At 34.9% G+C, this 22,847-nt stretch overlaps 2 protein-coding genes across 4 annotated transcripts in view; one reads left to right on the plus strand and one right to left on the minus strand.

Moving 5' to 3' along the window:
• LOC145942085 (uncharacterized) overlaps nt 1-22,847 on the minus strand; it is a 374,660-nt gene that overhangs the window by 143,783 nt on the left and 208,030 nt on the right. The window contains exons 14-15 of the mRNA XM_083048578.1: nt 20,858-21,129; nt 20,334-20,371 (exon numbers count right to left, since the gene is read on the minus strand). The gene's annotated coding sequence lies outside the window, so the exon portion shown is untranslated. The remainder of the gene's footprint in view (nt 1-20,333; nt 20,372-20,857; nt 21,130-22,847) is intronic.
• The window catches only part of LOC145942083 (uncharacterized), a 29,016-nt gene continuing 19,253 nt past the window's right edge, over nt 13,085-22,847 (plus strand). For 2 of the 3 annotated variants that reach the window (XR_014426304.1, XM_083048575.1), the window contains exon 1: nt 13,088-13,844. The gene's annotated coding sequence lies outside the window, so the exon portion shown is untranslated. Of the gene's footprint in view, nt 13,845-22,847 lie in introns of all 3 variants that reach the window. The other variant, XM_083048576.1, reaches the window with a different exon arrangement.

The following is a 22,847-nucleotide window of genomic DNA, read 5'->3' on the forward strand; positions in this document are numbered from 1 at the left end:
TTAATCGGCTTTCTTAAAACCAGGCGTACTTGACGAGACAAAATTAGTGCAATTAGTGCAAAACAGATTAAGAAATTAATCCATAATTAGTATCTGATATAATGAATACTAATGAATACTACGGCATATGTAATTGAAAATAATACGCGAGTTTATTCACATTGACGTCTTTCTCACGATGGAAAATAATACCTTGAATGATTATTATAGTTTGTTAAATTAGGGAGAAAAACAATTGTGATAAATATTATACATGTATAGTATTATTAATTTATTATAATTAATTTCTTCAATATCAGGTTTTTATCTAAACTCAAATTTTATATCGCTAATGTATTAAATGTCATCAATTTTTCGCCGTTTCCGATAACTTTGGCCCATTTCTAGCAAAAGTTTTTCGCTCCATATTAAAAGAATGAGTTTTTGTAACATATATTTATTTTTTATATTTTTGTATTTAATATCGTATTTGTATTATATCATATTCTCTTATCAAAATACTTGGTAATTACAGAATTAAATTTATTGCAGCAATGTTATTTATTTTTATAATTATTTAATGGCATCGAGAGCTGTATATTTCATCTGATAAATTTTAAATATTAATCTGTTTAAGAAAATAAAAACGTACAAAGTTTGGCAATGTTGATTAATGTAGATGATCATAAATTGATCTAATCGATTTATGGATGAGTGTAGTGAAAGTAATTAAGTCTTTTGTGCTGAAGATTAATGATACTCAATTCACCTTAATCGAAAGATGGCAAAGTTAGAGTAATTTATTTTTGCTTGGTTATTTTCTTAACAAAAAAAATAATTGTCAAATATAAAAAGCATTCTTTTATATAATAATAGCTGAAAGATCAAATGACAAAAATGTTTACAGAAATTGTATGGTTCCATTAATGGGATTGGAACTACCAAGAGCAACATATAAATCCTTTTTCTAAATTATTTTAAGCAAGACAAATGGTCTTTCATGAGATAACAAAACATTTTAAGATAAAATGTCAAATTCTAAAAAATCTTTTAAAACTTGAAAAATAGGAACCATAAATCTTATATAGAATGAGAATATTCATTGTAAGATGATAATCTCATTTGAAACAATTTCAACTCTTTTCTTAATCCAGTTCTTTTAAAATGTGCCGAAGAATGTTTGAGTTGTCTTCTTTGAATTATATTCTTCTTTTGACCTATATTCTCTTTTGAATTATATTCTTTTGACCTAAATTTGAATTTTGTTTCAAAAAGATAAAGACATTGACAATTCTTCTTATTGTTAGAAGAAATTTCAGATTCCATTTAGAAAAACCATTTAGAAACTCAAACGTTTTTCAAATAATAAAACTATTAATTATACCATAATAATTATTATTATACCATAATAATTCAAAACAGAAGTCTTTTAACGATACCGATAAAAACCTGTAATTGCGACATAACCAGAGATAAAGAAGACTGTTCAAGAAAAATAGACTAAAAAATCGAAGTAAAGAATCGAGTAAAATCTTGATACTGAAGTCGCTTCACGGAAAACTGGTATGACGATACGCAAATGATCGATTAGGGCCTGTTTCTACCAACGTCGGTTAACTTTAACCTCCGGTTAAACTATATCTTTGACTCTTTTTAAGAACATATCTGAAAAGAGATAAAGATATAGTTTAACTTATGGTAGAAACAGGCCTTAATCTCCTATTCTATCCTAAAAATTCCAGAGGATTACATATTATGCACGACTGCACATCCTAAATGCTAATACGGTTTGCGACTTTATTCCGCCCTTTATTTTGCTAATTCTCCACCGTAACGACTGACCTTTCGGAGAATCCTAATCTTACTTTAGACGTAACTTAACACACCTCTCTTTCGACCGTACGGATTATGCATACCGATTTTACGAGCGCTTGTGGTCGCGTTATGCGGCGGAGACGCATCCGCGAGTGACAAAGGTGAAACGGGACAGATCGGTGCCGATGTTGCGTTGACCGGACACTGCGGCTGGATCGTAATTAACTACACAACTAAACCTATAGGACAATGAGAAAACAAGGAAAATCTAAGAGCTGACCTAGAGTGTTTTTCTTTTTCATTTTGTTTCGAGTAAAGGATTTACTATATATACATATATATTATTTATGTAAATCCGTTTTCTTCTTTAAAAAAACTTTTTTTACCTGAAATGCAGATGCAGAAATCTTAGAAATCAGTTTAATCCCTTATTGTTTCGTTCGAAACAAAAAATATATATATATATATACTATAGAAATAATAAATCATATAGATATTTATTTTGAGATTTTTACTATGACAGATTATCCGAACCACTTTGTCAGAGACAGGAAAATGAAATTGCAAGAGTGCGAGAAGACGAGAAAGAGAGAAATAAAGGGAAAAGAGGTGCTCGTTATCTCTCTCGTGAGAGGACGACTTGTCCCGAACTCTTTATGCAAAGATCGTAAAAAAAGACGCGGCGATTTACAAAGCGCACCACCATAGAAATTGGGCCAGCTTACGACAGACTGAGAATGAGTAGAAAACACGATGCAGAGAAGTGGAGGCGAGAGAAAAGAGAACTCGACAAGAAGGAGCGACTTCTTAACGGAACACACTTGTATGCCGGAGGATCGTCAAGATGATCTCATTCTCGGTCGTCGCTATATTTTTCGACACGGAACACAAGATTCTAGCTGTAAATTGGCCTCGAGATCGTATCGGCGTCGTTTAAAGAGCAGAGCGGTGATGCTCGCAATTATGAGATTTTACGGTGCGCGTATCTGACATTTCTCTGAATAGCGAATTCCATACCAAAGATGACAATATTAGCAACATCATGCTAGTAAAAAAAGCCAAAATTCGGTAAACCACAAATAATATTTAAAAACTCTAAAGATATTTTTTTTTCTTTCGTGTCACTGACAAAAATATTCTCGTATATTTTATTATTTTCGGCACGTCGCCAGCCATTCGGCTCGTCCGACCGGAAACACAGATGCGTCCGCCATAAAACAGTAAAAAACTATTCAGAATCGACGCTCAATTAATCAATGCAGCATGGTTACAATTGATATTTTTGAAACTTTGATGGAAAAAGCATATTTCGGTGTTGTAAAGGATCAAGCGGTGTTATTTTATCGTTTATGGAATTCTTAACTTGACCGGTACCCGTACGCATTGTAAAGACGGCAAGTTAATTTGTCGATAAAGAATCCTACTTAAAGTTTGTCGGGTCGGCGATATAGCTCCGGCAATTTAAATGCTAATCTACGCATCACGGAACAAAGCAGCATCGAGAAAGTTTCACCTCTCTCTCCCTACATTGTCTCACGTATTCGCGGCGCGTCATACCGCCGACCATTAGCCAACCACGACACGATTTTCCGCCAGATTTGAATTAGATTTGCATCAGAGCTAATGTACCGCATTGTTCGTTAAACACATTACGCGACCCTCGATACTCAAAACAATCCATGTAATGTTAAATATATTAAGTCTCCTTTAAAACAAATTAAATTAAGATCTTATTTAAAATTAAATAAAGTAAGATTTTTGTGTTATATTAGATTTTTAATATATAAAGTAGATTTTTTTAGAATTATACATATATATATACACCTGCATATTGCTTCTTTCAATTTTTTAAAATTTAGGCTAATGTACCGCATTGTTCGTTAAACACATTACGCGACCCTCGATACTCAAAACAATCCATGTAATGTTAAATATATTAAGTCTCCTTTAAAAAAAATTAAATTAAGATCTTATTTAAAATAAAATAAAATAAGATTTTTGTGTTATATTAGATTTTTAATATATAAAGTAGATTTTTTTAGAATTATATATACATCCGCATATTGCTTCTTTCAATTTTTTAAAATTTAGGCGAGTGATGACACAAATACCTTTATCAGATTTATATAATAGTTACGCGATATATCAGTTCCGTCAAAATAATCAAATGACAAACGTCCATAGTATTACGAGCTTTTGTAGCAGATGAGATATATCGATTCCACGAATCTGTATTCCCGAGGGTGTTCAAGCTCGTAAACGCTGCTCACCGTCAGCGCAGCTCGCATGCTCGATAATTTAGCGAGGAAATAAAAAGGGAAACGGCGACGATGCGGATTCGACTCGGCACTCCCCCAATATTTTGACTACCGTGTCAACGAGCCGGTCTCGTCCCGCATTCAGTATGCTTGCCGGCCCGTAACGCTATTCATTCAACTCTCGACGTTAGCGCGCCAAGCAGATTTATCGAACGATGTGTCGCCGGTTCAACGCCGCGCGTCCGTGGTTAAATTTGTGGCTCTTGTGGTCTTGTCCTACGGGATAAAAGGGGGACCTTGCCAAAAGGCAGACCAATTGCAACGAACTTTACGTTTAGCCACCGTTCCGTCTGGAGCGCGACTGCGAATTGCCTTCGGAATTGATCGAAATCGTCGCAATTTAGAAGAAAAATCATGCTAATATCTTTATGATATGATCGAAAAATTGTAATAAACAGAAATGACAGTAAAATGACATTTCGCAAAAATTGTATATATAAAATTATATTTAAATATATATTAATTCCAGGGCAGATGCTACTATCTGGGTATTTTTGCTGTAAGTAAAACAATAAAATATAATCACCGATATTTTTTAAACACCAGCAATTGCTTCGCACGAAATTGGAAATAGCTAAATAATGTATGTTTACTACGCAGATAATTATAGCGAAATAATATATGGTTTTCAGGGGGACAGTACTAAGTGAAATATATATATTTAAAGAGATACATCAAAGAAATATTAGTATGCATATCCATTTTTCTTGATTTATATGGATGGATTCCTTTTAAAGATTTATAGAATGTACTTTCGTACTTAAATCACCGTACAAGCGAGATCCTGCCATCAACGATCGCGCAGGGTGCATCCGTAGGATATATCCAGATACCGGAACGTGACGATAACGACCAGCCAAGGGTCCTAGTGCTCCAGAGAGATCGAGAGAGCCTCGTGCGAGGGGAGAGAGAGGGAAGAACGCGTTTAATCGTGCGGAACGATATTCGTTCCGTGGTTCCGTGTTATGTGCTGCTGCGGTAGTTTATAGTTGTCATCCATTAAGTGTATTTAGACAGCAGGGTACCTCGTCATCGACGAGACGGATCGTTGCTGCTTGTCGTCGACATTAAATCGGCAAAAAGCCGCGGCGACTATTATCGATTCACGCGATATTCATTCGATGTTTTCGCTCGCATCGTATTTTCCTCGCTCAGGAAGATCCTTTATTTTACGGATTTACACTCGCGAGTGTAAAGTCCGTGTAGACGTTCGAAGGCCGTGCGATTTTCTGTAATTAAATATGCTGGACTCGCGCGCGAGTGGGCGGTAGGCGGTGGGGAGTCGATTTATCGTGAAAACTGTGGAAGACACGATATTAAATTTAAGATAGAGCTTGATAGTCTATACATATTGCATTTCAATGCCGCTTTTACGAGAATATCGATAATTTTGTTCTCGTTCGGAATAAACTCGGATTCGATAATACAACGCAAGATCAAGCATTAAAATTCACGGAGAAAATATTCAATTGGAATTTCCGAATATTGGAAAGTCTAAAGGAGTGTGTTTGGAAAGGCATTCGCGGTGACGCGTCGCACTTTGATCGACTTTTATAATTGCGATGGAGGTCGAGTAGAACGATCGCGGAAACCTCTTGTAAACAGTGCGGCTGGACTTTCACTCGGCCGATTCCTTAAGTGAAAGAAAATGCGTGGCCTGTAAAATGCGCCGCCGACAAATTACCTGAGAATCAGACGCGCGTAATAATGAAGATTCTTGTCAACGAAAGGGGGGACGCGAAATAAATCATTCCTCAGGTTTGTCATCAAATGAAAGATATGTATATACCTATATACATTCGCGCCGGGTATATCGCAGCCGTTTGATTTTCACAGGAAGTGTTTTTCCAACGCTGCGACATGATGCGCGATTGGATGCGGTCTCTCTCGAGAGAGAGTCGCGCGGCTTCGATCGAATCCGCCACTAGACTCTCGTTAGCGGTATTCAGAAATTATTCACAGCACGCCGAGCTCGTGGCCTGCTGCCGTCATTCTCGGAGCTTGCTTGAAATATCGCGCGGGAAAACGTCCCGTGACAAATCGGGCAGATGTCGAAGTAGTTAGGTATCCATGGTGTTTTGTCACACCGGCACTTCTAGACACTCGGTGGCGGACGTTAATCGGCCGATTCTGATCTTTGTTGATTCGTCATCCGTCGGCCGTTGCCCGTCGATACCCGAGCATGTATCCCGACAATTTTTTTTTCTCCTCGGGACTCTTGATCGATACGGTATACTCGTTAGTTTAGGCTTGTAAGTAACAGTGGGGCGCATATAGAATATCTATACGAATCTCGACTATGTTTGCTTTATGAAAAATCACTCACGTTATGCGTGCGCAACGAGACAGTTGAGATATTCTATTCTTTAAAGAATATGTAATAATAATTAATCTAAAACCAATATTTATCTTTTAAAGCGTACGTCCTATTCTAAAGTAAAGTCTAAATTGAAGTTAATAGACTTTAGCATTTCTATTTTTCTATTTAATTTTTTTTAAAATAAGCTCCATCGAGAAATAAACACTGTCAATATTTTTTTTTATTGCAAGATTTTATAAATCTAACTGCTAAAAAATCCAATTCGCGAGTCCATGAAATTTCGTGTGAATTCGCCGAAGATCGCGAGTCTTCTGGCTTGATTAAAAAAAAACTCGTATTTTTTAATAAAGAGATGAGCTACTGGCCACTTCTTTATTAGAGTTAAAGAATGTGTATTGTATGCAAAAATAAATAAAAATTAGTGATTGAAATTCATTAATTCAAACATGGTTTCTCAGAAGTGATTTTAAAAAGTAATATTACGACGTGGCCTAGAAAATTATTCGTTATACTTCATCGCGCTTTTCAACGCGGTTCATCATTTTCAACTACAGCTCATAAATCGCGAAACGGTATACATACTCGTAAACGTAAAGTGCAAACGTATGTTTTCACGACTGAGAGCCCACTAAAATCCCAGTGACAGTGATATCGGCTATCGCGGCCTCAGACAACGGGAACACTCGTAAACCTTTCTACGTAGGGCATGGAATTTGCATCGCGCTCGTATTTCCCGACTGAATTGGCTTGTCGTGCAAAAATACGATTCGCAATCAGACATAAAGCGAATCCCCACAAATATAAATTAGAGTAGAGAAGTTACAACCGCGATTCCACAATAATTCTCGCGTAACGATTGAATAAAAAAAAGGGTATTTTAATCTGCGCGACGACATTCCCCCTTCCAGATTTCGCAAATCATCAAGTAGTAATCTTCTGTTTGAAATTGAATATCATTAATTTTGTTTTCATCTATTGTACTTGAGAGACATTATGTATTCTAATAAGATATTTTTGAAATAAAAAAATGCATAAAATATCATAAAGTCTGACAACATTTAATCTGTTGGAAAAAATAATTGAATGTTTATTTTTTCCTCTCTGAACAGGTGTATAATTAATATTTAATACAGCGTGGCTGTCTTCCTCGATTTGTTAAATACGTATGGACAACAAACGTCAGAGAAAATATAAAAACGTAAGCATGTCATATTGCTAACACAAACGATAATCAATCACGCTTTATTCGATATATACAGGAATCGGTGATGAAATCAATTAGATTTATTATTTTGCCATTTAATTATGCTTTCTATAGTTACACGGTACAGTTATTCCTTAATGATCTAATGAATCTAATCTAATTAATGTTGTGAATATGAGGGCTCTTCATAAAGAAATTAAACTTTAAAAAAAGCGTCCAAAAATGCAATGGAAACCATTTGTCTTGTGACATTATGTAATGAGATTCTTTAACAATTTTCACAACATGTATACATATAACATTATCGTTCTCGGTTTACGTTTTATGGTGGCTTGAATTAGGTTTGCGTTTGACATACGTGGCGATTTTCTACCTTTAGACGAAAAAAATGAAAACTCTTGAAAAACGTGTGTGTTAAATTTTGTTTCAAATTGCGGATTTCAATGAGACTTTTAAAATGTTACAACAAGGTTTTAGGGGAGAGAAGAATGAACCGTACAAAATTTAGCACACACATTCTTTAAAAGCCTTCATCTTTATCCATCCTAAAACATAAATTAAGAACAATAGCGTCATGCACGTGAAATAATTTCTAAAGAACTCTTACACAATGCCATCACACAATTGCCACAAAACAAATGGCCATCGCATTCGGGCACTTTTTTTAAAGTTTGATTTCTTTATAACAAATAGTATATACACTTTTACCTGATTTCTCCACTTTTTCTTTAAAATTAAGGATAACCCCGCCAAATAAAATAGATCTACGAAGAAAAGAGTGAGATTTACAGTTTTACGAATGCGCGTTTGTGCGTAACGTTGGATTTCTCGAAATAAAATGTATAGTTTCTGGCGGAGAGAAGTGCGACATAGATCCAAGTCTTGATTATAAGATGATGTACTTAGCAAAGAAACGCCGATAGCGGTACGTGAAAACCGCGCTGAGAAATTAAATTACAAAGTTCGTTTGGCATTCGACGTGGCGAAAAAATGGCGCGACATCCGCGAGATTTCAGGAACGTGACGGCAACGAGGCGTTGAAAAGCGCCGATTGCTAAGCGGCACGCTTGGTCCCATTAATCGAAAACACGCGGAATGTTGTAAGAACGAGCGAGTCAGGCGTTTCTCTATGTTGCGGCTAGCCGAACGAACGAACGAGCGAGCGACGCGACGGCGTGCGAATCGTCGTTGCTGTAATTGATTACCACGAGAAAATTATTAAACGCAGTCGGCTTCGCCGAACGAAGAAATCTCATCCTACAGTGTGCGAGGTCAAAGGGCCGTCACACAGCCGAGGTGATTGTGCGCGCCCCGTGAAAACTATCGAGGATCTCGCAAACTACATTTCCGATTGCGAATCAATTACATTCACCTTTCTAAATTTCTTCTGAATTTTTCCGCGAATTATTACATCTGTCATTTTTTACTGAAAGCATTAAATATGTAGGAGACAAATATATGTTGCAAGTTTTTTGTACGATCTTTTCTCGGCATTTTGCAAAAAGGCACAAAATTACAAAAAATCTATTTTAGCAATCACGGAACTATCATGATTGATAATAATACGGGTTTTTTTTTCTACAACAGTGTGAAAAAAACCGAGCTAATCATCTTTTGTTTCGCGTCCTATAACTCATAGCCTATAAGATCAATAGTGCAAGATTACAGAGTAATGTTTCGCGGAAACCCCAGACATACGAGCAATTAAATTGTGGATTGATGGCTAGTTTATACTTCTCGGTGATTATTAATTTTTATGAAACCTTAGAAAAATATGAGATAACGAGATATACATAGATCTTATTAGCATTTTAATATAAGTGTTTAGTTGATAACTTATCTATGCATTATATATCAAGATATCATCTCAACACAGTAATTTTACCATTATATATATATTCTCTGCCATTATATAATATTTATAACTATACATACATATCGATATTTTATACTTTCATAATCTATTTATTGCACTCGCATCGAAATCAATTCGCAAGATTTAAGATGTCATTGAAAGTACTTCATCTGCATTTCCGAAGAAAGTGCGATGAAAGAAGTTAGACTGCGTACGGTGGCGTATCGATTTCACGAAGGTCAAGATCGAAGAATTATTTCTAGCGAGAGAGCCGCGAGAAAGAGGAAACAGGATCTCTCGCACGCGTGTTCTTCAACGAGGATCCTCCCGCGGAAAGAGAGGGCGTAGGCGAATCTTCGATCTCGAGAACTGAAAGTCAACCTCCGTCGGCGTACGACGGGAGTTGTCCTTCACTGGGAGTCGCGTGGTATCTCGAATCTACTTTGTGTCCTTTTATACAAAGCAAGAAGATATACAGATACGCCGATCTGGAGGATGTACGTTTCAGGTGAGTGTGAAGCTATGTTTATAATCCTTTAGTTTTAAAGAGTTAAGGTAAAATTTCGTCCTAAAATTCATTTCATAATAAAGTTTTAAGTTATAGTTTAAGTGTATAAATTATTAAATTAGAAAAAAATATAAGAGATCAATATTGTTTGTGAATGAAAAATTATATTCTCTAAGAATATAATTATTTTTGCATTCCGTAAAGCTTTTTCTCCTCTCTCTTTCCAATTAACAATTTTAAAATTAATGAGTATTAAAATTAATATATGCAAATATAATCTTTATGCTTTTTCTCTGCGTCTTCTAATTAAATTCATCTGTATAATTAATTTAAACGGATACAACAATTCGTCATATATATATTTTACATTTTAATTGTGTAAATTCTGTGTCGACACACACAGCTTGGAAATAACGAACAAACCGAATGATCTGACGCACACTTTCTCGCTCCTTTTCCTAGTTTCTTTTTTACTCGTGAATATCCGTACGATATCAGGCCGATTATGTTTTTTCAGTAACACGGGGCGATCAGAGCAACATGTACGGAACGATAAATCTTATTTGTTTCCGTGTCGATGGGCAGCTACGACACCTTCGAAAGAATGAGTTCATATCTTCGGGAACAGAATCGAGTCTATATTAGTCCCATCTGCCTTCTCCAAAAAGACTTCTACATGAGCGAGCATGCATAGTAGGACGAGACTGCGACAGACAAAAAGGAACGGACGCGTAGATACATCCGGATTATGCGCGGCCAATTGATCACGAATCTGAACGTGTCTGCCGTGCCTCTCTTGTTGCCATACATCGGCGAATTTACAGGAGTTTCTTTAGCAGAAAGTATCTTCACCTTATTGCGATCAATAAAACTTTAAGAGAACACGCCTTTATAAAAAAAATAATTGTTGTATATTATGCAAAAATGTTTTCAAGTTTTACTTAATTATCATTATAATCTTCATATATCATTCGAAAATGGCTACTTAAAATATTTTTGTTTTATGTTGCATACATGTGCGATACACATAATGCACACACATTGTCAATTTTATTTATTTAAATATAAAATATAAAACTTTTTTAAGCACACAAAATTTGACTAATTTATTTTATTAATATACATATTTAGAATATGCACTGTTGAAAAAAAATTAGATTTGACACGGAAAAAAAAAATAAAGATTGCGAATAAAAGACAAAAGCAGAAAAATATATATTCGAACAAATAAAAGGAATAGAAAAAAATGAAAGCTTAAAAAAATAGAGAAATAAACCAGAGAGAAGAAAAGACGAGAAATGATGCGCGTTCGAAAGTTTATGGTATAATTTTTAAGAGCGGACATCTTCCTTAATTTATAGTGCATTGTTCTACGCGAATTTTCGAATATGCTTGCATTTTCGAAAGATTTCAATATTATGAAGGAAAGAGTACACCTCTGATATAGAAATTGTTCGGTCGCGTATATAATTTAAATTTAGTTGATGCGGGGGGGTTCATCGCATGTACTAATTGCAGTAATTAATTTCGCGAAGATAAAATATAAAACAACGAAACCTTTTAATGATGAAAGTGTAAGAAAAGGACAAAAGAGATTAAAATCGGCATTTATCGAGCTAGTGCATTATAATTGAATGATTGGATAAATAATATTTGTCATATTACGGATTTTTATATTCTCATAAAATAATAGCTAAATTGTACGGCAAGTTTACATACACACGAATAATTAAATTGCATTGGAAGTAATTGTTTATTTTTGTATATAATTCTTTTACTTTGATCATGTTTCTTTGTTCTCTTTATTGTCAAATGATCTTTAATTGGTCGGTAGGACAGAAGTAAACTATAAGTATATGCATACATAGCATCATAATGCGAAAGATACACAAAGAAGTACAGGTAGTCGTAGCACAATTTTATAAGAACTGAAAAATTGCCTTCTTTAGAATAATCTTTAGGTCAGTGTACAACGACAATCATGATTAATTATTGAAATCTTTGCTCATTTACACACTTAAAAAAAATATGGGAACAAGACTAGTTCCTTTTGTAATAATTTTATGCTGAATACGATTTCAATTTTTAAGAGGGAATTTTTAAAAGGGACTTTCTTTCATGAGAAAAATTTTATTATTATATAAGATTAACTATTGTAAAATAGTTCTATTCAGTAAAAAAAATGTAGCAATCCTGCCGATTAAAAATATTAACAAAATCGTTAAATATGTTCGAAAACAAGATTTATGTTGCTTGCTCATTTCCAACGACATTAGTCACTGAAAAAAATGTGGAAAACATATGCATGTAAGGCGCTTAAGTCAAATCTCTGTCGGCACCATAAAGAGTTTTGTTGGAACTAAGTTGGAATTTTGTGGAGACTAATCTCTAATCTTTTGAAAATTCTAGATCATCGTAAGTTGTTTTGAATACCAGGTACCGACAAAAGAAAATTTTGTCTGTCTTTAAGAAAAATAAAACAATATTCGCATTAGAATAAATTGAAAATATTTTTAACCAGGAGAAAACGTGTTGTATGGAAAATCCATTGGCGTAATTTAAACGTTCGTATATATGATGTGAAAATAATAAGAAATTACTTATTAATGTATTAAAAAAGAGACATATCGTCACAGAAATCGGTTTTTTAAGGCAAGATATCTGAATGAATAAGATCAATGGAGATGTTTCATAAATTTAAATAGCAATTAGTAAAATAACATAGTTTTTTGTGTTTATTAATATAAAATAACGTAGCAAATCTAGTATTCTAGCGCTTAATTCTGTAATATAATAGACCTATCTAGTTCACACTATAAGAGAGACGAAAAGAGGGAAATGAAAAAAATAGAAAATTCACATAGCAAACTTGCTATGTCTCCGCTGCTCATACATTAATTTCTGTAACATAAGGGTTCAACGGTCAGCGAATAAACTAGCAAAGTAGTAGTATTTGTGGCTGACAAGAGCTTTCAAGAGTGGTGGACCCAGTTACAAGTGGGGACTTATGGGTGGCACTTATATAGCCTAGGTATCAAGAATCCACACCGATTGGTTGGCCGATCGGTCTCAGACTGGGTCCGTTGGCAGGCCCATTCACAGGCGTGAACCGATAGGTGAAGAACAGCTCCCCAGATGGCTCACTACACAGATGATAATCCTTTCCTTCGGTATAGAGCACGGGTCTCCTTCGATGCAGTCAAACAGGTCTGAGAACGGCTCCAGTCCTTTCTCGTCCATCGCCGTAGTCGCACCGTCACATGTGCGTATATGAGAGAGATAGAAAGAGAGAGGGGGAGGAGAGAGAGAAAGAGACAGAGTGTATACAAAGCAATCACGAGCAGCGAGGAAAAGAGGTGAAGGAAAAAATCGCGAAGAAATAGCAGGGCAATTAGAGGAGAGAAGGGAAGGAAAGATAGAAAAAAAGCGCAAATGAATAAAATAGATCAAATTAGACGAGAAGGTGCGTGAGTTACGATCAATCAGTGTCGTATACATTCAGCGATATTGAATCAAAGCGACGAAAATTACCGGTAGTGTTTTACAACAGAACGAGATTTAGAAAAAACGAGAAGATAGAAGTAAGCCTTTCTACGAAAAAATAAACTGATTTTCTTCGGATTTCAACATTAAATAACTGAAGGAGTGTGTGGTCCAAAATTCTAGAGAAGAGAGCGAACATTTTCCAAAAAATAGTACAAGAGAAATATAAAGTGTAACTTATAATAAGACTCAGTTAATCTTTGTCGGGAATAGATTCTTATTGTCGGCTTATTGTTAGTGAAACGGAACGAGCGGAACGGACTGAAAGGGGACTGACAACGTGGATACATAATTTATTTGAGGTGAGTAACCTTATTTCATTCATTTGACAGTGTCTACAAAAATATTTCGTACCGTATTAATGACATTTGTTAGTATTTGTCAGTTGCTATTGTAATTATATGTAATATTTTTAGTAAGTAAATTATAAGATAAATGTATCGTTAACGCAGTACGAAATACCGTTAAGTATTAGTTTGCGAGCATTTAAAAATTCGTGGTGAATATTTACACTTATTGTCAGAATATTAAAATAAAGAAGAACACTTTCAGATAATATAATTTCGCTTTGTATATGTTACGGTATAAATGCGATTACGATAGAATTTTATGATTGTTTCTTCTTTGCAACATATATTTTGTAACATCTATTTATTACTTTCATAGTAAACTAATTGTTAAATCCGTCCTTTTTATCTTTAAATGATCATGTATATAAAATAATAACAAACTTGCTCAAAATATGTATTTAAAAAATATATAAATGTGATATATTTTTTAAATATAAAATATATATGGCTAAATGTTATATATCTTTTTTGTTAGTTTAAAAAACCTTTTTAAGAGAGATAATTTGTTTTATTTTTAAATTATTGACAACAGAGCCAACAGACGTTTAATTTTTATTTGAAACGAAACATAAGCTAATTAAATTAAAAATCCAGTATAAGCTTTATTCTTTTTAATTACACTGTATTATATTCATTTTTATACTCAAAATGAAATAAATATAATGAAATTTAAAAGAAAAAGTATATATAATTGACTGTTAGCTGTTGACAATAATTTAAAAATCAAACATAAATTATCTCTTTAAAAAAAAATTTTTTTTAACTATATACATGTATAAAAATTAAAAATTGTAACTAAGAGTATCCCTTTGATCTCGAAAAAATTTTTATGGTTTTTATGCTTTCTTGACCGCCAGAGAGGAGGGGGTAGATGACGGAGCTCTCTCTTCAACGTGCGATCTCACGTGCGGTTAGCCATCATCAAATGAAAACATTATCGTTACCCCTCATCTCCCGCCTGTTGCTATAATATTTGCCTACTGGTAGTCCGTACAGTAATTCGGTAACACAAAGGGTCCAAGGATAACGTTATGCCCGTGTCCTTATATCATAAGAGCGCAACAGAGACAGCCATTGCAATTATTATACATAAGAACGTCGGCGAGGCTCTCCCATGTCAAAATATATTTATTGCTCTTCCCCTGCCCGCGCGCCCTATATCCTTGGCCCCTGCTGCTCTTTTTCTACATCGACCGCGGTGTGTCGGCCACCTTTGTTACCCTTTCATACGGTTATTACCCACTTGTATACCCGGCAAGCTCTATGCCCGCGAGAGGTCCGAGAAAAAAGTCAGAGAGAGGTGTGTATTTTCTCTCTTTCTCATCTCTGATCTTTCTCCTATTCTTGTTCTTCGCGTACCGATTCATCGCGCGCGCACGTGCACGCGTATATCCACGCACCGAGTTGCGTGCGCGTTCAAGGATGCATCTTCATTTCGGAACTAAATAAGAAAAACAATATAAATTTTCGCGCACGAAATAAGATCACGGACGAATTTACAATAAGATTAAAATTGACGAGTTAAACTATACATAGACTGACTTGTGAGATTTATTTAACTAAAGATTTATTATGTGTTTTTTGATCATGAGAATTATGAGAGAATTTTACTTTGATTAATTTTAATACTTAAATTTTGAATATTTTAATGACAAAATTATTAATTTCTTTTTGGAACCAAAAACTCAATGTAATATAGTAATCGGGGTCACAAGATTTCTCTTTAAAAAAATTTAAGAAAAATCGTGTATTAAAACTATGTGTATTATTTTTTTAAATCAAATTATACGTATTCTATTTTTTATATTTATATTTACATTACAAATACGTAATTGTGGAAGCATTTCCTCGCATCATCCTTGATCTAGTGATACACAAATATTAGATTTGCATGGTATCTTAGTGCAACGGGCGACGTAAGAACCTAAACGTTGTGTCGCATCTTATTTACATATTAACCCTTTCCGGCTCGTCGTCTCGTCACGGGGTCGTGATCTGACTTAACGCCTTTTTGCTGCCACTACATTGCTACCCTTTACAACAGTCATGCGGGAAGTACCGAGAATCGTGACAAATACGCGTATTATCTTTTTTGTCCCATTCCGAATGGAGCCCAAGACCCTGACCTAACCGCGGCGGTAAGGCATAAATGAAATACTCGAGAATTCCTAGCGTTATATATTTACATACACATTTCTGTAATGCATGTTAAGAATTTTCGAAATATTCAACGTCAATACAGATATCGGTCGAGAGAGAAAGATTATTTTCCAGTATTTCTAACACACCTGAGTCCGAGACTCGGTCGTTCTAAGTGAGTCTAAGAGTTCGGGCAAGGAGACCTAATACAAAACCAAATAAAGCAGTAGAGTATATACGTATAACGGAGTAACCGGATTGCGCGTGCTCTTAAACGGACAGACGCAGATACGGCTCGAGATAAATCGCGAAATGAAGAAAACAATAAGCGCGAAAAATTATGGCGCGAGAGTGTAAGATCGAGGTGTAAGAGCAAAAACGCGAGAACAGCGCAAAAAATTCCATCGTCCTAATAACCAAGGGAGAAGGGGGAGGGAAAGGACAAAACACCTCCGAGAAGCGGCGTGCATTTGCAATAAATCACGGAGAGCACACATATCAAGTCTTTGCGGCGAACATGTCGGCTGTAACTGGCAAACTGTTACCATTTACGCAGAGTCTATCGATTTTACAAAAAGATCGCGATGCAACTGTTATCGAGGGTATCTGCACATCGATGTGGGCCAAGGTTGATTTGTATCATCGCGACGAATTGATCCTTGCACGCGACATCGCGCCGACTTCGAAATATCTGGCGAGAAATCGTCTCGCATATAAATTCGCACATTATCGGAATAGATATCGGAGTAGATATTGTTCGATCAATGTAAAAATTACGCGCAATTTCTCTCAATTTGACCATCAATGTCATTGACATCTTCGAAAATTTAGTTCATAGCGCCGTACACGCGAAACAGATGAAATGAGAGAAGAGTCAGAAGGAGAAAAGGAGGGTCACTGGAGAAAAGTCTCGCACGTAGACGCACAGTGTAAATACACGGTGCCTCGTACCCCAGTTTCTATAGAGTCAATATTTACCCGGCATCGGCGCGTTAATGAAGTCGATCGACTCGCAGTGTCTCTGCTCTAAATATCAGCTTACGAAGTCTCGACCGTAACAACGACGACGACGAGGATGACAATGATGACGATGACGATGACGATGACGATGACGAGATCAAAAGGGTCAGAAAAGTCAAAACCCTTTCGGGTTTTGCTAAATGTCATCGCAACAACCCGTGTGCGTGTGCGTGCACGTATACCTGCGTACGGGGGCACATAGTAGTTTACGCGCCATTAAACACAAGTCCCGTGTGACGTTTATCCTTTTATGAGGCCTTTTTCACTATCCGACCCGAGTACCGGCAACGCTTTCTTTGTCGTCTTTACCCCTCGCTACCGTCATCTCAACCCTTGCCGACTTCGCACTCGCCGCTCAATCGTAATCTTCGTAATCGTTTTAATAATCGACGACGGGATTCTTTCTCTTTTATATATACGTTACACTTGACGGCAAAAATACAAAAATATTAGTACGTTTTGGCTGAAGAAAGAATGTGATATATAAATGTATTTATATAACACATCTGAGATTTAATTATTGTAAGAATACCGTAAATCTAAAAATTTTTTAAATCAACTTATGTATATAATTATACATATATGAAGTATATAATTTAGTGTAATGTGCATTGATATATAAAATTCAAAATTAATTTTAAAACATAAGAAGCGAATTTTTTTAAATTTCTTTGAAGACGTAATGTGTTTCGTATTGTGACAAATAATTTTTTTTTTAATTTTTTCTCGAACTAGTTTACATATTCAAAGTTCTTGCATTAGAATATCAATGGCAGCAATAACTATTGACAAAAAATGCATATGATATAAGTTTGCGAGCACGTGTATATGCGAGAATATCCAAGAAGAATGAAAAGATTACGAAAACATCTCGATTGCTTGTAATAGTGTCGGAGGAAGAAAAATCATTTGTTTGGTAAAACGAGATATAAGATTAAATAAGATTAGTGACATCATCATTTACATAGCGTCATGTATGAAATAATATGCGTTTCTTCGTATTTGATTTCTAGGATTTATGATTTAGAAAAAATAGGCCTTTGGGACACACGCACACTTTGAATATATGTATATATTCACCCGCGGAGATAATATATGGAGATCGTTTAGGTTTGAAGGTGCTAAATTTCAATACGCGAAGATCGACCGTTATAAGGAATCTCATCTTACGAAGCGTTTTGCGCAAACAGGGTTAATCATTTTTCAGCAATGTTCGCAGACGCGTTCATCGTTATAATTCTTCCCAGCAACGAGAGTACACATTAGAAACGCGGTTTGCGCGATATAATTAATCGACGGTGTATTAATTCACATATTTATTACACTCCGCGCTAAGAATGAGCACTTGATTACTGTCCGGGCCGTGATATACAGCCGGTGATTTTTCTCGTTGCGTTAATGAGTCAATGAATCTACTCGAAAGAAGGAGTCGATATATCACCCGGGATACGCATTTGAACACACGCGCGCGCGGACATTTGTGCACGAAAGTTCCTCGTCTCGATGTTATCGGTGCTTAATTATGCGCGAAAGGATTACGCGCAAATGAATGCATACGCCGTATATAATCGACTATTACCGGATTACATAAAGTAAACAGGATTTTGCACGCGCAAACGCGAAGCATAGAAATCTTATGGCGAAGTGCGAATGTGATGGTGGGAAACTTTGGCGCAAAGTACTGGTTCTCTCGTTGAACACATTACTGACATGTTTTTCGACTTATACGATAACATAAATTAAAGATGAAAATTTCTTAATGATTTTACAAAATTTTATAAAAATAGAGCCTTATAAGCAATCAATGAAATATCCTATAAATCATATCATGATTATAACTTTTTAAAGATATTTTTAAAAATTTTAGCAATTTTAAATAAAAAAAATTAATTGTCATTATTTGCGATATAAATATAAAAATAATTCAATATTTTTTTGCATTAAGATGTATCCCCTCCCTTATCTGCTTTCGGTTCACGTGTTATTTGTTAAATATGATCAAAACCAAGATGTAGATTGGAAATTACGAAATCGTTGATTCACGAAAGAATCCCGGAAAAGGCCCAGAAACGAAGCAAGAATGTAACATGCGGCTGGCGCAATTTGTATTGGCGTCAATGCGTTTTTAACGATCAGTTTGATGGATGGTGGTCGTTCATTCACGGACACGTCGATCGAATCCTTGAAAAATGATCCTGTGCATCGACGCGCACACATATCTTAGCGGGAGTATATAGATATAGCAGTGTACCCAGTATACAGGGTGTATATAAAAAATAGTGTAGTATATTTTTATAGAAAGAAAGATATGCAAAACTAAAAGAATAATAATTATCGTAATATTAGAACATGAATAATCCTGATTTAAAAAATTAAAATTAAATATTTTTAGCCAATTAAACTTTAGTAGCTCAAATAAAAAAATTTATCTAATAAATTTCAATAAATATTTATTTTTGAGGATTTAATTTGATTGAAAGATAATGATTAAAAAATAGAAAAGATGACATGAAACAAAAAACTTTTTGTCTCAGGTTTTTCTAAGAATCTCTAGTTGATACAGTATGCATGATTTTTCATCACACTCTGTATATATCGTTTGTACATCGAACATATGGCAAGGTAGAAAGCAGAGTTCCTTTTCGGTTAATGTTTTCGCGATCTACAATGCGCCCGGCCGGGAGCCAAAGACAATTAATAACCTTCTAGAGGATCATTTATCGCGACAGTTTAGCCTCACGTTAAAGAAACGAGCGAGCACGTCCTACCGGCGTATGGTGGAGCATATAAACGCGATGGCGCAGGTAGCCACGTCGTAGATGACGACGACGACATTGTCTGTCTCCTCGAGCCGTGACCGATCCGATTTTTAACAGCGATTCTGCGTCCGCCACTCAAGAGTCAATCGAGAACAATCGCGCGGGACCCTCTCGCACTTGTGGGAATCGCGATGGGTGCTCCTCTCGAAACTACCGTGATTCGTTATGCCCGCGTTATGTCCTCGTGCATGTGAATGCATGCATGCAACGCGTCGCATCAGCGTTTTAAAGTTTTAGACTAGAGTCAGCTGCCTCCATAAGGCACGATATGTTTCGCGAATGGCATGTTCTGAAGTGTCAAACGTAACATTGTCACGAATTCGATGAAAAAGATTACTGGCCGATTTAACAAGAACAGTTGCCGCATTATTAAATTACTTTGATTGTGTCTTGTGAGCAAGACATTCCATGTAATCGAATTATCGCTACAGAAATGTTATAAGATAAATAATTTCTCACTCACCGATGCAGCAACGGAGTTGTAGTACACAGCACGCTGATCTGAAAAGAAAATATTTAAATTAGTATATATTTCAAAGTAATTAATATGCGCAAATTTTTTAAAAATGTGTTTCTTAAAAGAAATGTTACTGCATGTGTAAACTTTTATAAAATATAATAACTATAAAAAAGTCTCCTATATAAATATAAATATCTTATATAAAATCTTAAATATAAGTATAAATTTTAATTATGTATTTATTAATATTTATTAATATTATTTGTTAAATATTTATATTGTTAAATATTAATAAATATAATTTTGTATAAATAATTTATATAATTATCTATATAAAAATTTTTATATATAAAAATCTCAATTATTATAAATATTGAAGCAAGGATTTTAAAATAAAATTTCTAAAATATTTTATATGTATAAAAAATAGTTGTTATAATGCAAAATAAATTTCATGGTATAAATCAAGTAATTTTACCAGCGAATTAATAAATTGAGTATGTTATAAATTAATTTATTTTGCATACCTCGCTGTTGCTCCGCTCTTGCCCGATGCCTCCCCGGGCCTCCTCCTCCTCTCTCGGTCCATGGTAGCACTCACGGCACTCACGACACTCGCGAAAACACGAATAATTACGACACTTTACACGGCACTCCCGACGCGACGCGTGAGTCACACGCGTATTTCGCGTATTGCACTTGCAATGAAAAAATACGATACGAAAACAATCGCACGAAGCAACGTCCGTTTGGCACTCGAGAATCTCGTAGTCACTCGCGTGCAGTTCTTATCAGCTACCTGTAATAACAAATAAAATACATACATTAGAGCAATCTTATTTTGCATTATAACATACATGATATAAATATGTAAGAATTAAAAATAGATATATCCGCGAGTCTCTCTCGCAACACATTCGTGCGCGCGAAAACAGATTAGGTTAGGTTGGGTTATGTTGGCCGGCATAGATTTTGCACTGAATTTCTCGCGAAATATACGTTTCGAACAATTACGACTACATACGAATGTTGAAATTATGATATGCGATTGATAAATATTACAATACAAAGGTTAGAAACAATTATGCTTACTAATTAATCACAGCGGGACGCAGCTCCAACTGCCTGATACTCGCGACGTTTCGGTAATGGCCGAGGCTATTCACTATTCTATAAACATCGGCAACTTCACTCTATTGGCGTGCGCGCGCGCGATATATGACTTAATGTTAATTACTAATTAAATATTAATATTAATGATTTAATATTAATAAATTTAATATTTAATTTAATATTAATAAATATTAAATTCTCGAAAACTGACTGGCGTCTCATCTCAATATCTATAGATATAGGTATTGTTTTTATTTTACCTTAATTAATATTTTGTTTTTTTTTGCTTTTAGAAGGCATAACTCTTTTTAGAACTCGTGTAGAATTATAATTTTTTTGAATCCTGATAATTACTGATAAAAATAATGTAGGACAAAGTGAGACGCTGCGTGAAATTGGTGTTTCAGTTTGTCCCAAGGTATTTTCGTTGCTTTAAAATGGCTAGAATTATTTGTTTAAATTATCAAGAACTCTAGAACTATTGAAAATAAAGCCAGAACTCTTAATTATTTATGAGTTTTATGAGTTTCCACAAAATCAGACGCCAGCTTCACACACACCCGAATATCTCCGAATAAAATAAGCGCGTTCATCACGATTATATTATAATGAATAGATATTATTCAAAGAAAAAAAATTGCAATAGAATAGTTAAATGTATATCCTCGATTAATACATTTATTAAATATATAACCATCCAGCACAGTTGTGAGAAAAACAATATTCGTATTGCATATATCATTTTTCGCGAAGTGAAAGAAATGAACAATTGTCGAGACGGAACTCGTTAAATAACCACGTATTATAATGATGGGTCCCTTCAAATAAAAGCTTCAGATTTATATCTGTCTTCCGTTTACATTCCAAGACAACACAAGACCGGTATATCTCGCTGGCGCAATTTAATCTCTCTTTATTTGACGATTAAGTGTACCATCACTGATTTATAATCTCATAAAAGGCCGAAGATACGGTCCTGTATAACGATGCCTGCAATATTGCAAACTGAAAGATTTTCACCGGAAAATTTTCATGTATATGTGTATATGTATCCATATCGATATAGTTTATTTGTGTATTCAATTATGTGATCGCGCGTAAGCCGCGATTTAAATACGATTTCCACGAAAGCGACATTTAAAATGTAATATGTGATCTTGTTGTAAAAAAATCTTCAAAGTTCTCGACGTTAACTTAATATAAATGCACAATTTAAGTAATGTAACACACATTGTCTAAAAATACATTAAATTTTTACCACGAATCTTAAAACTTTGCAGAGAAAGCGCATTTCATTTAAAATTATTTAAAAATATTTATATTTCAATAATTCAATAATTTTATTACTAAATAGCTATTTCATCATTTTATAAACATGACACACATTACACAACTATAGTTTTG

The sequence above is a fragment of the Prenolepis imparis genome, unplaced genomic scaffold (assembly GCF_030444845.1).
Source record: "Prenolepis imparis isolate NDT839.2.m4 unplaced genomic scaffold, iyPreImpa1.0 SCAF_10, whole genome shotgun sequence".
Taxonomy (NCBI): domain Eukaryota; kingdom Metazoa; phylum Arthropoda; class Insecta; order Hymenoptera; family Formicidae; genus Prenolepis; species Prenolepis imparis.